We start from the raw sequence: 11186 nt of genomic DNA, 5'->3' as shown, positions 1-11186 counted from the left end.
ATCGCTTTATTTATTACAGTTATTTCAATTCGGTTTCCGGTTTTTAAAGAGTTGTTGGGTTTTGCATTTCTCATGTAAAGTTTCTTGATTTCAACGCTCTGTCCAAGGCAAAGTGACGAAAATGTTCATTCCCCAGAGGAAGCAGTTTCCGGCGACCGACCGGAAGGGAAAGGTTGTAGCTTTGGCCGGAAAAATCCCGACGCCTTCTCAGCCAAAGGGTCTATTTAGAGCCGCCTCTGGTTCAATGATATGATGAATGATTAAAGGACGTTCAAAAAGGTTGGCTTTTCAGAACAAAAAATAGGAAAACTTGAGATGCTGGGAAATAATTTTAAACATATGGCACTGTCGAGATAATATTGATTCTTTTGGAGAAAGAAGGTTAGTGATGAGGAGGTGGTAAGAGGGAAGTAGCGTTGGTAAAGACGTGTCGTTAGGGAGGTATAGGAGATACGAAATGGGATCATTGTTTTTTATGTTTTTCTGTGGTATTCTTTTCTATTGAATTTAAGTGTAAATTTATTTTTCCAATAACTCACAATAATCTTAGATATAAATTATTGATGAAATCCATATTTTCCAATAAGGAGAGTTTTGATAGGAATTTTACAAATACCATATCCAATAAGCATGGATTTGTTAAAACTTTTACAAATACTATATCCAATAAGAGGGGATTTGGGAAAAAACTAAAAAAGGTTCAAATCCCTAATACAATAAGCCTCCCTTAAAATACCAAGACCTTTAAAAATATATTTACAAGTTATCCCCGATAAAACTAAATATTTACCTTAACAAGATCACATTTCAACTTGCACAATAAGAATTGACCAATCCACAATAATTTATCTTCAGCATGTAATAAGTGAAAACCACTCCTCAAATATGCATACAAATCTAAATGTATGAGATAGCTCTGCCAAACCGCTCATCACCGCTGCAAGTTGTAATACTCCACTTATATGTGGGGTTAGGTATTTGACTATCTTTAAGTAAAATAGTTAAGATTGGTAATACAAGGACTTATTAGACAACTGATGAGTAGGATAACAAAGGAGGTGATAATTGTTAAGTGTTTTGTACCGGGTTGACCTAGGAACTTGAATTTGGTGTGGATGTGACCAGCATAAACCACTCTTAGAGCATGATTATTGGGGGTTCTTAGCGTGAGGTTCTTATTCCGCTAAGAACCCCACGCTAAGAACCCCACCTTGATAATCATGCTCTTATAGTTTATTTTTTGCTTTTTTTTTTTGTAACACTGCTAAAACTCTTCAAATACGGCTTCCTCTCTGTGAAGGAGGGGATCCAAAGTTTTACACACAAACACTCAAATACCAAAAGTATACTTCCTATTCTGAAGCTCCAAATAGTTTTTTTTATGAAAGCTGTAAGCATATATCTGATGAAGCTTCAAGGTAGCGTTTCTGCTATAAATTATATGCATGTTCAAATTATATATCCAAGTAAATAACAGGTCGTTAGTCTGCAAAGTTTGTTCAGTTCAAAGTTTTCGGTATTAAACTTTATGTTATCTGTTTTATGATCAACTTAAAAAACGGTTTGTCTGACAATTTCAGAAGAGAATTGTTCAGTTCAAGTCTTACCATCTACCATGTGATATATATGATTTGCTTAGTTTATGATGTATTTTAATCCAAAATACTATATGGTTATCGGCATGGTCTTCAAGGGGAACCGGCTGTACACAAGAGAAAAGCTAAAGGAAAAAACAATTTAAATTATTTAATAAGAACAAAAAGGATTATGCGATGGTGGAGCATCTTATCATGTGGTTAATTAAATCCAAACTACTTTACTTCAAAGATGTAACGTGAGTGGGTTCCTCCTTGGTGGCGATGCCACAATAGAGACAATTAATAACCCCCACTTTTAGTAAACTATGTAAAACTAACCAATTCATAAGTTTTTACAGAATTGTACATCATGAAGATGGTCGGAGAGAACCATTCAAATCGTTCCACGGCGATTTTAGGTATAGTTTATATCTGTCAAAAAAATTCAACGTTTATATATAAAAAAAAAATTGAGATGCTATTAAAAATCTCAATTTCCTATACAACACTTAAACGTGTTTTCTATTTTAACATTTATTTATTTTATTTTTATAAATTATAAAAATTATTATATCAAAAGCTTACAACCGATAGTTACATCTGTATTATAAAATAAATATGTCTATCGATTATATTTGTACTATTCTGAATTGTATTATGTAAATATACACTTGACAATAATTTTATTTATATTTCGTTGAAGATTTGGAGTAAATTTTTTTAGTTAATTTGTCGATCCCCAAAACTTCTACATCAAGAATCCTATACAATAAAAAAAAATTTCTCTCTTCTCCTTGGACCACAAGAGCAAGAGAGGGTGGGCAAAAATAGGACACGGGGACTCTTCTAAAAAAACTTTTGTTTGTTTTCATTTCGTTTTGTTATAATCCAAGGTAGACATTTCTTCTCTCATACGCAAAGTCGGGATACTTTGATTGGAAATGCTTCCACGCTTTTGCATCTGAAGGATGTCTGATCTCACCATCTGTTGAGTGCTCCGCATGCCATCTCATTGGTTGCGCTGTGCGTTCAGACAGATACAACCTCTGCAACCTTTCCGTCAAAGGTAAATACCACATCCTTTTATATGGCACTGGAACTCTTCCAATTGTATCTTTATAACGAGGCTTTCCACAAAATTTGCATGTAACCCGCTGTTCATCCGCCCTCCAATAAATCATGCAGTTGTCGCTGCATACATCTATTACCTGATACGATAAACCAAGACCAGCTACGAGTTTCTGAACCTCGTAGTATGAACCAGGAGCTACATTATCCTCGGGTAGAATACCTTTTACAAAATCAGCAATCGCATCCACACAGTCTTCAGCCAAATTATAATCTGTTTTAATGCCCATCAATCTTGTAGCAGATGATAAAGCTGAATGACCATCTCTGCAACCTTCGTACAATGGTTGCTTTCCAGCATCCAACATATCATAAAATCTCCTAGCTTCTGCATTGGGTAAATCTTCCCCTCTAAAATGATCATTTACCATATGCTCAGTACCTACACCATAATCTACATCCGTTCTAATTGGTTCTTCTAATCTAACCGCTGGCTAAGGTTCGCTAGTACTACCATGTTCATAATCAGTTTCCCCATGATGATACCAAATTTTGTAACTTCGTGTAAACCCACTCAAATATAGATGAGTCCAAACATCCCACTCTTTAATAACCTTTCTATTTTTACAATTAGAGCAAGGACATCTTAACATACCTGTTTTTGCTTCCGGTTGTCGGTGAACTAACCCCATGAATTCGGTTATACCTCGTTGGTATTCTTCCGTAAGCAATCTCGTGTTCGGATCCAAATGAGGTCAATCGATCCAAGAACGAAAATAATTTGAAGAAGACATATTTTTTATGAATCAAATTCGTGTGTAAAGAGAGTAAGAGGGAGCATGAAGATATGGAGTGAATGAAGAGGAAGAGGAGTGCTTGTATATATAGATTAAATCCTGCCGACATACCGAGGAAATTCCGACGGAAAAGGCTAGTTAGTCGGAATTTCCTCGGAATTTTGTAAAATCCCCCAACGGCTCTCCAACGGCTATAATATTTCCTCAGAATTCATCAGAGTTTTCCTCGGAATTTCCTCGGAATATTCCGACGGACTGTAGTTTCCTCGGAATTCCGTCGGTATATTCCGAGGATTTCATTTTCCGTCGGAATGTCCGTCAGAATATCGCTGTTTTCTTGTAGTGGGCCCACTCCATACTTTCGCTGTCTTTTCTTTTGTCCAAGCAAACCGTCGCTACTGTCCCGGTTCCGCTTCCCATTCTCCTTTCGTCGCCGCCGTGACGTTAAGCAAAAAGGTCAATAACTCTAGGAATCCCACTAACTTTTCTTCAATGCATCTTCAATTCTAGAACCGTCATCTTCATGTAATATATAAACACGCTGTTTGAGAAGCTCAATTGCAGGTAAGAATTTTTTCTTTCTTCCACGACGTTCCTCCTTGGTTGGGAAGGGCGAAGATCATCTCCAAGCTCATCCTTTTATGGGAACCTCTCCGGATTGATATTGAGATGTTATTCATCGACAAACAAGTAATGATTCTCTTTACTATTCCTATATTCTCCCTATTTAAGAATCAAAAACCCTGACTAATTGCATTCACATAGGGCACTCTGATTACAAGGCTTCATCTCCCCTTATCGTGTAGCAAAATACGAAGTTATATTGCTATTGATGCCAAATATGAAAAAGTTGTATTTGGGAGTGATAAGTGAGAGTTTCCTGTGAGTTCGTGTTTATATCATCTGTTAAAACCCGAACAAATAAATCTAAGCAATGAAAAGCTATGGTCATCTGTGTATACTCTTTTTATCTTAACTATCCCCAGCAGTGTTATATATTTCTTAAACTTCCTCTTGAATTCTAACTTGGTATCTTGTAATGCAATTTTGTCAATAGAACTACTGAAGTCGAACCAACTCCAGAAGATATATAAATGGACTAAGGAGAGGAAGAAACTGCAGAAAGTAACTTCAGGTACATTGTGTCTTCTTCTTTCTACTCGGAAAGATAAATAATTTAATATGTTTCCATGTATTCTACCGCAGACAAATTAGAGGATTTCCAATATTCTAGCTAACGGCCTTGAAGAACAATGATATTACTTCTTTGGAGGTAGACTATATGCAGTTTTGGTATTCATTTTATATGTAACTACCAATCATTACCATGGACAATAACTCTAGCCTGATGTCCTTCACGTCAGGTCAAAGATATTAAAAACTGAAACATAGCCTGCTAGCATGTTTGATAGATTCAGTAGTTTTGACTCTTCAGGATGTTTTTTTTCTTAAACAGGGAACTGCAGCAGAAAATCATTCCAAATCGAAGTTGATCTCACAAAAAGATTCTTCAGGTTTTATTTGTTTCGTCCCTTTTTAGATTGTTAAATCGGTAACATATTTTTCCAGGATGAGATTGACAAGCAAGTCATGAGAATCCAAACGCTAGATTGAAATATACTCTCGATGATTGGTTAAATTTGCTTACGCTGATTTCATTACATCCATCATTTTATCTTAATCTTGATAGATACAACGTTTTTCTTGTGAGTGTGCTCAGGTTGCAGAGTTTTAGGGGCCATCAACTTTGACATACACCATAACAAGCCAGAAATTGTATGATGAGTAAGTATTTTCTGAATCGATTCAGAATAACTTACACATAAGACGGATGCTTATACGTTCGAAACATCAACCACTGTAAGCTTATGTGGCTTTGACGGCAGCGCCCGCCCCCTCAAGTGGTTCTAAGTACGGAGATGTTCAGACAATCCAGATCGTGAATGTGGCGGAGCTTGGCGCAATGGTACAACACATGTTATTGATGCATTAATATGCCAAACTCTTCCGATCTCCACTACTGCACTGTAACAAAAAGAAAATCCAAGGAAACAATAATGGCTCAGATATATTTGTGGTTTAAAGCAACAAAATAAAATTGTGGTCTTAGTATTTTGAAATTCCACGTTATTATACTTCTACTAAAATTATACTATTATTATTGTTATAATTTTGTTTTAAAAGAAGAACTTAAAAATAAAAATTTAAAATATGCTAAAAATTATTTATGTCATGCTTTTTTTTGTTAACCAAATGAATAAGATTGTAAAAAGTCACTATCAATATTCTCTAATAAACAATTAGAATATATTAAAAAGATAATGATTAATAGTAATATTAAATAAAGATAAATGGTTGATTTTAAGTTGTTTTTAAAAAGAGAGACATTGATCAAGCATGTATGGAATCTTTACCGGTATTAGCCAACTCTGTTCATGATAACCTCTTCTATAAAAAAAAAATCAACATCAACCTTTTGGCGGACCATCTATTTGCATCACTTACAAACTATCACGATTTAATTACCAAATACCTTTCCGCCAGAAACGCTGAGATTCACTATGTCAAAGACAACTAAGAATATTTCTATTAAAACAACACTGCTTAGGAGTCTATTATCTCTAAACAGCCGCAGAAGGTTTATATCAATGTAGTTCACCTATACCGCATTAGCAAGCTTATTTTTGCATTAGCAAGTTATGCATGAGTGAAATGACACTTGGAAAAAATATACTTGGACAAATTAGGAAGAACACAAAGAAAAAACTACACGATATTAATGTAGGAAAGACATCAATAACGTCAATGCACTAAACACTTGTAAAAAACTCCAGTGTTACTTAACAACACTCACAACAGCAAATGCCACAGTAACATATCTCTCCAACAACATAAAAAGATGCGACCAATCTTAATATTACAAGAAAATAAAAGAAATTATATATTCCATATAAAACCCACTCTACAAAAGTTTATATTTTATGCTCCAACCATTAGCCATTCAATTTGTGTATTCAAACAATGTAAACATTGTTCGGCTACTTTGAAATATTTTACTCACCTCGCATATGTACATAAAATAACAAATTCCTTATAAACAAAATAGACATCCAATTTATAAATGCAAAGCTGATCCTCAACATCATTGAGACTTCCATAATAACGGCTCCACAACTCTGACAAATAGCTACAACATCTTACCATTATAATATAAAAACCTCTGAATATTCAATCAATATACAATTTTTAACTTACTAAACGTCCACCCGAAAACTCACAACATCAATAATTATATTTTTGTTACAAATTTGTTTTTTTTTTAATTCTTACAAATATCAGACATTCTACTACACAATTAACAAATATTCATAGTCGGGTTTATGTTGACAGTGAGACCATTGATACTATTTGTGAAGATTTTTTGTGTTCTTTTGTTGTTGATGTTTTTTGTCGAGCTAAGATTAATTTGTTTTTTTTTTCATTTGGTTTTTAGAGCAAGCTTTGAAGTTTTTTTTTTGGTGGAGAGTGTTCTCTATCGAAATATTTTCTACATATTTTTGGAACTTCCCTTGAATTTGATATATTTTGTTTAATAAAACCATAATATAAATTGTAAATTCATTAAAAATATATATACGAACCGGCGCGTAGCGCCGGAATACCACTAGTATTTAATAAGGGAGAATTTTGTTTCTCGCTTTCATGTTACCATTATTCATCTTTACCACCAATAAAATAACATTTTCAAAAATACATTTTCATTAAGTGACAAAAGACTCTTATATCATTGTTCTCTATATATATAATAAATAACTATTTTAAAAAAGTAAATTTTTTTTTATGTTTCCGAATTATACTCTTTAAAATTCAAACATTTTATAAATTTTTTTTTTTTTAATTTCTTTTTGAAAATCGAAAATTATGTCAATTCTTCATATAAAAGTACATTGAAAAATGAAAAAAAATTCCTAGAATAATTATTTTTAAGTTTTTGTCACAAAAATAGCAATCAATGAGGAAAATGACCAAAAGAAGTTTTATTAAAGAGTAAAAATACATTTATACCCTACGTAGCACGGAAGCTTCATCAGACGTCTGCTTCCCGGTTCGGAACCGGAATTGGAATCGGAACCTTGTAGCAGCTTACGGAATCTTGCTTCCAAAACGCTTCTAAAATATTATCTTTAACAACACGTTGGAAGCTTACGATTCCGATTTAGAATCACATTTTCGTTCTTTAAAAAAATAAAATGTCTTATACCAATAAAAATATAAAGTTAGTTTTTGATTTATAAAAATTCCTAATTTTAATAGTATTGAATAGAGATAATAGAAATGTACAAATATTAAAATTAAGACAATAAATTATCTTTATGCATTGAGGTTTTTATTAAAGATAAATCATATATTCAAATATATTATGTCAATTGATTATACAGTATTAAAAATAATTAATATAATAATTTATTTTAAATTTAATTTATGTGTATTTTGCAGTTTTAATATGAAATCATTTTAAAATTATTATAAATGAATAAATGCTTTCTTTTAAATTTATATCATATAATTTTTATTCTAGATGTTTCAAAAAAATTCTTATATATGTATATATACGCTTCCAACGCATACCCACTTTCTAATTTTTTAATTAATCTCGCTTATGCGCTTCCATACGCTTCCGCTTACACATACCCGCTCCCGTTTCCGTGAAACATAGTTTATACTCTATATTAATTAATGTAGACTTAGAGTTTGAGTTAAATGGTGAGGTTTTAAAGATATGTTTCAAATTTAAAAAAAATAAATATTAAAATGTTTAAAATAAAAAGAAGTTATTTTGGTTATTTTTTTTATTGAAAACTATTTTTTTTGAGAAAAAACTAAAAAAAAAAGATATTTGAGAGATTGCCTTTGGAAAATTTAGATGATAAATTACAAAAAGAAAAACCAAAAATCCAACGGTGAATGATGAATACTGAATGTGAATGGAAAGTGTAGCTCTCAAAAGTAATTCCTGATTGGTAAGCACATTAACAACGTGGGGCCCATTCTGCGCAAGATCCACTCAAACTTGTCTGGTCTCCTTCGTTGCTTGTTTTACAATTACACCGACGCCAAACTATTCACTTGTGTACTTACGAAAACGCCACTCAGGGCATCTCTACTAACACTATTTTAGTGTCAAAGCCACATTATTTTAGTGTAATTTCAACGTTAAAACTAAGGTTTTCTCTAACCGTAACACTAAAATTCATACTGAAACTATTTTAATATTATATGTATTAAGTTTTTTATTTATCATTTATTTAATTGTATATTTTAGTAATAAAATAAGTAAATAGTGTTTTATTAGAATCAATAGTATTTTAGTGTGGTAAATAGTATCATACCAAATTGAGTGTTAAATTTTAGTGATGCACTAAAATAGTGCGATTTTTGCAGTTTTGTTGGAGAAAATTTGGTGCAAAAATCACACTAAAATAGTGTTTTGCAATTAGATTGGAGATGACCTCATTATAATTGTCAGTGATTTTATTTTATTTATTTTAAAATTAAATTATTCCCACATTATTTAATAATCATATTTAACCAATTTAAACACTATGGAACTGTTTAAAAAAAAAAACACTAATGGAACAATTTTAAATATAATAAATGAAATCATATTTTATTCTAACAATGTCTTAATTAATTATTTGGTTTTAATTTTGCCCAAAATATCATGACTTCAGTCTTTTTTTTTCACACTAAAAGATCATTCATCATTCATCCACAGGAAACTTACAGGGGTGAGATACATGGGTGGAATGCGGTTTTGATAAACAGAGCTAGCAAGAACATAAGTTCCTAGAGACATCAGCCAGCAGAATTACATGAATTCTCTGGAGCCAAAATTAAACTAAACAACCAAGATTAAAGCTCAGAACCATCAGAAACCTAGAAACATTAAACAAGAGCCAAAGCAAATGAAGCCGTCGCAGGAGGAGGAAAGAGATAAGCGCACACCACAGACACACTTATTGAGGGGAACTCTGTAACTCATGAAACAACTCCGGAACACACCTGACGAGCGCAGAGAACAGACAGAGAAACCCAAGAGAAAGAAGAGACATTTTACTTAACAAACCTCCAAAACCGGTGCAGAAGGACCATAGCCCCACATCCTTGATAGTTCGAGACATGATAAAGTTGAATAAAATCCAAATTTTATTTTATTTGCTGATTTATACACGTCAAAACAAATAACTTGTACCTTACCTAAATTAATATAAAACCTTAAAAGTATTAAACTATACTCCTTCCGTTTTTTAATATAAGTTGTTTTAGAATTGTGCACGTAGATTAAAAAGATTAAAAAATCATTAATTTTTTATATTTTGTAAACAAAAACATCATTAATTATTTACCTAACCACAAATCAACCGATAATAAAATAGAAGGTATATTATCATTGGTCATACAACATTAAGTGTTAATAAATTTTACATCGAAAACCGAAAACGTCATATAATTTGGAACATAAAAATTTTTCTAAAACAACTTATATAAAAAAACGGAGTGAGTGTTAAGTTAAAAGTTTCTTTTTATTATTAGCCAAGCAATATAAAACATATGAATAAATGGAAGAAAGAGAATGAACAGAAAAAAAATAGGAAAGGAGAGTAAATGTTTACTCCACTCAATGCTGGTGAAATAGTTTTCCCCACTTTCAGCCATATTCACCTAAAATACTTTTAAACTTGATTGGTAAATATTAAGCAGGAAATATAGTAAAACGAGAAAAAGACTCTCTCTCTTCCTTTACTCTCCCTTCTCTCTAAGATAAATTAGAAGATTTCAGCTCTAGCTCCGGCAATCGGAGACAACGGCGGCAGTGCCGGTGTGCGTTAGCTCCGACGCCGGAGGCACCTATCCCCTCCTCTCATCATGTTTTATCTTTGCTTATCTCCCTTAGTCTCTCTCTCAGCCATCGACATGTCTGGTGCTCTGGTTGGATTCCACTCGCCGGAACCCTAGATCTACCTCGAGGGGATATAGATCCGGTGTTAGGTGGTGTTTCTATGGAGTTTCAACGAGATGGCGAGGCTTGCTGAGGATAGAAGTCTGCTTTTTAGGGTTCGTCTTTGGAGGATCTCGAGTTTCCCTTTTATAGATCTATTGTCGTCGAGGCGGTGATGGCGCGTGGTGGCTGGACTATGCTCGCTCCTCTGGTTCTTCATCTTGTGTGGCTATTAAAGCCTTTTGTTTGTGGAGTGGAGTGTGTTAGCCTTCTTGGAGTCGGGGTATGGTGTCTTGTCTCAAATCCAAGTCGTGTTTCTGCTCAGAGGAGGCGATGGTGGCGTTCCATCGGCGCGTACACAAGGTTGCTTGTTGATCGTGTGGTCAGGGTTTCTGTGTGGTCATGCGTGTGCGTTGTTAGGAGGTTGCATCTTCCTTTGTCGTCTATGGTAGAGCTCGTTGTGCCTCTCATGACGCTCTTTGTTTTCTAGTTCGTCTCACTTCTAGGTTTGGGTTGTTGCTCGCTCGGTTGAGCTGTTTGGTGCCGCTTCCTTGCCACTCTTAGTCTCACCAGCAAGGAGTAGTTCAGAAGCGCAATGAGACCGTCCTAGGTTCTCTAGTTCTCGGGTCAAGGAGTCGGTTGGGGCCAGTGTTTGAGTCATCTTGGTCTTCGTCGGCGGGGTGACTTGATTGGAGTTTTTTAGCCATCCCAGTGCTGGGATTGCCAATTGGTGATCTTGGTAGG

At 33.8% G+C, this 11186-nt stretch overlaps 1 long non-coding RNA gene across 1 annotated transcript; it reads left to right on the top strand.

Annotated features, from left to right (window-relative positions):
• Positions 1-3957: 3957 nt before the first annotated feature.
• LOC106305314 lies at positions 3958-5362 on the top strand. The gene is made up of 5 exons (XR_001262959.1): positions 3958-4132; positions 4500-4577; positions 4649-4715; positions 4899-4956; positions 5163-5362. It is a non-coding gene; the product is annotated as an uncharacterized LOC106305314 (long non-coding RNA).
• The last annotated feature ends 5824 nt before the right edge of the window (positions 5363-11186 follow it).

The sequence above is a fragment of the Brassica oleracea genome, chromosome C7 (genome assembly GCF_000695525.1).
Source record: "Brassica oleracea var. oleracea cultivar TO1000 chromosome C7, BOL, whole genome shotgun sequence".
Taxonomy (NCBI): domain Eukaryota; kingdom Viridiplantae; phylum Streptophyta; class Magnoliopsida; order Brassicales; family Brassicaceae; genus Brassica; species Brassica oleracea.
This window is presented reverse-complemented; position numbering and strand designations above follow the sequence as displayed.